The sequence below is a fragment of the Cryptomeria japonica genome, chromosome 5, assembly GCF_030272615.1.
Source record: "Cryptomeria japonica chromosome 5, Sugi_1.0, whole genome shotgun sequence".
In the NCBI taxonomy this organism is placed as follows: Eukaryota; Viridiplantae; Streptophyta; class Pinopsida; order Cupressales; family Cupressaceae; genus Cryptomeria; species Cryptomeria japonica.
In genome coordinates this window covers 221,595,941-221,601,839 of record NC_081409.1, presented here as the reverse complement: position 1 = coordinate 221,601,839, position 5,899 = coordinate 221,595,941, and positions in this window count along the sequence as shown.

Genomic DNA, 5,899 nt, shown 5'->3' with positions numbered 1-5,899 from the left:
AAATTTCTTATTAATTAGAGAAGAGATTTCAAAGGGAACCTCCCCTTGATGAGAGGAGAGATTAATTTCTCAATATAGCTGTGAGTGAATCATATATTTTGTCATTGTTACACTAGTGACAAAATATTCACCCAACAAGGGTCACATGCACGATTGAGAATATAGAATAAGGGGTCCTATTTTAGCTAGAGATCCTAATCATGAATATTTGTCAAGTATACATGTAAAAACTATGAAAGAGATTAAGTGGTCACGATCAAGCTTATATAAATCAAAACTTTAAAGTTGCATACATCAAGTATGAAAGCCTAAGCCTAGAACATGTCAAGGACCATCCTAGAATGCAAATACTTAAGGGGTTAAGATATAGTTCATGCATCCTAAGGAAATCATTATAGGATGGCTTAAAGGGATTTCAATGTGATTAGATAAATAAAATCTTAAGGGGTCCTTGTTCAACTCTAGGTCCTAATCCTAAATATTGAAAGTACACATTGAAGGAGCTTGAGGGGTTATGATTGAATTTATATGTCTAATTGTTAAGTACATGTCAAGTATGAAATTTTAAGCCTGGGTCATGATTGAGAATGTCAAGAGGTACTATTTAATAGTGTTGGAAATTGTTGTCACTTGGATATGTTGTTGTCATTGATATCAACATATTCCTTTATTCTTGTGTTCCAGTACTGGAGAGAGTTGGTTTGGTTGTTTTAGTTGATTGATGTGCTTGTGTAGATTTGTGATTTCAGTAATGAAGTATCTCTAGTTGATTGAGTGATGGTTTCATGATGATATGCGGTGATTTGATTGAGTTATGAATTCTAGTACGAGGATTGGTTTTTTAGTGTTCAGTGTTGTAGTATTCTGGTATTTGATCCGTTGTGCTCTGGAATGATTATATCTTGAGTTGAGGATTTGGGAGAGTGTTTGGGATGTTAATGTATATATTCAATTCAGATGGTTTATGATTTGGTGCTTCGCAAATTATCTTTCTAGTTCCAGTTACTGTTGTTGAGTGTTCTTGAGTGTCAACATGTTGATCGATGAAGATTTGTTTAAGTGGTGTTGGTGCAACTATTGTGGATGGTTCTAACATTCCTTTTGGTGTTTCCTAATCATGTCCTATTTTTCTTGATGGTCTACACTAATCATTGTGCGTGTCATTGATGATCTTATGGGTTTGGTGATGTTCATCATGTTATGCAAAAAATTTCAGTGGTGTAGCATGTTGTGAATGATCTTGGGGAGATTTCTGGTGGTGTTATGTGTTTGAGGATTTTATTATGTCATCTTAACATTGTATTGGTCTGGTGGTTGATCTATATATCATGTGATGTAATTTTGTAATTAGGTTTTAAGCGCTGAGTTGAAATTATACTCAAGGTTGATGATTTGTATAAACAGGTGTTATATTCATGTAATTTAGATATTGGTGTTGTGTATGAATTATCAAAGAGTGTGTATTTGCAAAAAAATGAATTCATCTTTCGATGAGATGTGTAGAGAAGAGAGTGTTGCAAGGCAGGAAAATGTGCTTAATTGGAACTATCATTAGGCATTTGGAGATGCTATTCTTTCAGTTCATCTAATCTAGATTATTGTTCGATCTTTGTAAGGCAGTGAGTCTTTCTTAGGGTTGCAGCCCTTCTTATTTTTTAGCAATGAGCTCTAGGAAGTGTGCCTAAATGTATGTGCATTCCGCATTGTAATATTTACACCTACTACTGTAGAGTATCATCTTATTATGAGTAGGTTCCCACCGTGGTTTTTCCCTTAACCGAGTTTTCCACATCAAAATCTTGGTGTTATGTGTGTTGTTATTGTGTTTATCTTTATTCTTGTTGCAGTTGAACAAATATGAAGTTGTTCTTAAATTGCTAGATCCGGTTAAAACTGATTCACCCACCCCGCCCCCCCCCTCTTAGTTTTCCTTCATTGTTGTTTCTAACAATTGGTATCAGAGCTAGATCCTTTGGAAGAAGCTTGACTGCTTGAGGAGATCTGGGATGGAAACCTATATTTTCAAGAAAGAAATTTTGAGATTTGATGGAAGAAATTACATTGTATGGAAGGACCGAATGGAGTGTCACTTGAAGTGTCTTGGAGATGATTATTGGAAGATTAGAAAGAATACCTACAATTTTCCTTAGAATGTTCTTGTTACTACAAATGAGATCAAGGATGTAGAACATAATATAAGAGATAAAGAAGCATTGTTGAGTGTCCTGACTGATTTAGAGATGACAAATGTGATGGGGTTTCAGACAACACATGAGATCTAGGAAAAGTTAGAGACCTTGTATGAAGGAGATAAACATGTCAAAGTTCTTAAACTATAGAGTTTGAAAGGAAAATATGAGATGCTGAAGATGGGAGAAGATGAGAACATGTCATCCTTTATGGCTAAAGTGAATGAACTTGTCATGAACATCATATGTGTCGGTGGAACTCTTGAAGAAGATGAGATTGTTGCTAAAATGTTGAGATCCTTTCCTCCTACTTATAAATCTAAAGTTGCTGCTATTGATGAAATCCGGACTATGACCACTGTGACAAGAGACTTGTTGCTTTTGAGTTGAGTGAATTTGGAGAATCACATGGTAAATCTGACACTGCATTTAAAGGCTTTGTATCCAGGAAGCATAAGTATGATCTGAGAGAAAGTTCATCTAGGGTTTCCAGATATGAAAGAGAAATGAGAGAGATGGAAAAACATGAAAGAGAGTTGGAAGATCTTGAAGCACTTATTTCTCAGAGATCTCCTAAGGGATCCGGTAAGTATGATGGGAAGTTACCTTTGAAATGTTTCTCTTGTAATAAGATAGGACATTTTGCCTCTATGTGTCCTGAAAGAATGTCAAAGTATGATAGGAATGATAAATTTGATAAGCATGATAGATATGAGAAGCATGATAAGCCTTATAAGCCTATCTGGAAGTACAAATATCAGAAGAAATGTTATTATGCTATTGATAAAGGTGTTACAGATGAAGAGTCTGAGAATGGGAATTCAGAAGATGAACTTGTATTTATTGCTATCAAAGAAGATAATCTAGTACAAGTGGATTCTACAAGTTGCATTATTGAGGAGAAAGCTTTGGATACTAAGATTGACAAAAAAGATGAATGGGTAATTGATAGTGGTTGTTCACATCATATGATAGGTGATAAAAGTAAATTTGTGAATATGGAGAAGTATGATGGTGGTATATAGTGAGATTTGGAGATGACAAAGCTTGTGTAATTCATGGTAGCGGTTCTATTTCTCTTGATGGTAAGCATAATACTAATGATGTCTTATATGTTGAAGGTTTGAAGCATAATGTTTTGAGTGTTGGACAGATGGTTGATAAGGGATATGATTTGCAATTCAAGAATGGTAAATGGAAGATCTTGAATGCCTTCGATATAGAGGTTGCATCAAGAACTAAGACTAAAGGTAATATATTTCATTTGAATGCTGGTGAGAAAAGTTGTTTGGTTGCTCAAATAGATGAAAGTTAGTTGTGGCATAGAAGGACGTGTCATGTTAATTTTGAATGCATGATTAAGATAAGTTCTACTCAAGCTATTAGAGATTTGCCTAAGATAGTGAAACCTTCTAATCCAGTATGTAAAGAGTGTGAGTTGAGAAAGAAAACAAAAATTTCATTTAAGAGTAAGCAGTATAAATCTAATGGATTATATAATATTGTACATACTAATTTGTGTAGTCCTACAAGAGTGAGAAGTATGTAGGGTGACAGATATCTCATGTTGTTGATTGACGACTATTCGAGAATGATGTGGGTTACTTTTCTAAGGGAGAAATCAAAAGCACTAGAGAAATTCAAGATATTCAAAGCTAAGGTGGAGACAAAGACAAGATTAAACCTGAAATGTCTGAGATCTAAAAGAGGAGGAGGATTCACATCCGGTGAGTTTGATTCATTTTGTGAAAAACATGGAATTGAAAGACAATTATTTTCTCCTAGAACCCCTCAACAGAATGGAGTTGTTGAAAGGAAGAATAGAACTATTTTGGATGTTGCTAGCACTATGCTGATTGAGGGGAATATTCTGTAGATCTTTTGGAGAGAAGCTGCTAGCACTGTTGTATACACATTCAACCAGGTGCATATAAAAGGTGATTCCAGTAGGATTCCTTATGAGTTATGGTCTGGTCATGTTCCTATAATAAGATATTTCAAAATTTTTGGAAGCAAATGTTATATCAAAAGAGATAAGGATACATGAAATTTTGATGCAAGATGTGATGAAGGAATATTCTTGGGTTATTCTACTAAGAGAAAGGCCTACTAGTGTTATAATAACAGGTTGAGAAAGATAGTGGAAAGTGCAAATGTGAAGGTTGATGAATTTCATGGAAAGAAGATCAGAGCATGCAAATATGAGTATGAGTTTGATGATCGGGATGTTATTTCAAAGAAAGTGCATACTGAGAGCCTAAAGAAAAATGATTCAGTAGAGATAGTTAATCCAGATATTGTTGTTATTGGTGAGGAAGTTAAAGCACCTAAGCATCAAAATAATCAGAAGACTCTGAGGTATATGAGATTAAATCATTCATAAAATCAGATTATTGGTGATAAAAATAAAGGTGTGATGACTAGGAGAAGGATTGTTGCTGAAGAGGTATGTTTGATTTCCAAGATTGAACCTAAAGATGTTGTTGAAGCTTGTAAAGATGAGAATTAGATTAAAGCTATGGGAGAAGAGTTAAATAAGATTGAGAAGAATAATACATGGGAAGTTGTTTCGAGACCAAAAGACAGGAATGCGATTGGTACAAAATGGGTATTTATAAATAAATTGAATGAAGTCGGTGAAGTGGTTAGAAACAAAGGAAAATTAGTATGTAAAGGATGCTCACAAATGGAAGGAATTGTTTATGAGGAGAATTTTTCTCTAGTAGCTACAATTGAAGTTGTTAGATTACTTCTTGCATATGTTGACTATAAGAATTTCAAGGTATATCAAATGGATGTGAAGTCAGCCTTTTTGAATGGTGATTTGGAAGGAGAAGTCTATATTGATCAACTAGATGGGTTTTCATTATTAGATGAAGGAGACATGGTATGCACATTAAAAAAAGCACTGTATGGACTTAAACAAGCCCCTAGAGCTTGGTATGCTAGATTGGACAAGTATTTGATGAAGTTGAGATTCTGTAAAGGTAGTGTTGATAGTAACTTATACTTTAAGATTGATAACTATTGGTGTAAATAAATATTCATTATGGATATTATTACACTTTACTTAAGTTAACTTAGGATAATGCATCTCTTCGTAGTTTGGATTTGAGACACTTAGGGAAGTGTGCACATAGGGATAGAGCTTGTAGGAGAAATTCCACCCTTTGTGATCTTGTTTTGTTGTTACACTCCACATTTGGTGGGTCGTCCACCTCTTGTGGAATATTATATTATTTATCCTACCTACCCCTAGTATTTCTTACCTACCCTTGTTTCTCATTGAGCCACAAGTCATGATTGTGTGCTCGTACATCCATATGGCCTTGCCTATATAAGAAGGCCTATATTCATTGTATTGGTGAATCTAGTTGATCATTTTCATATTGATGAGAATATAGTTTGTTCTTGTCATTCTTTTGTCTCTATTTTTATACTTTTCATTGTGCCCTTGATCTTGGCAAAATCTCACATGGTATCAGAGCCATTGGGGCTTCATTGATTGGTTTTTGGAGACATCGTGGAAGGCTTCTATTTTCGGATCTAAGGGACTGCATTTTTTGGAGGCATCTTAGAGCATTTTCAACCTCACCATTGCATCCGGGAGGCCGTTTCCATAAAAATTGAGTATAAATTCGACCTATTTTGGTGAAAATCAATTTTTGGGTGTGGAGGAAATTTTCTGCCCAATTCGGGTGTTACGATAC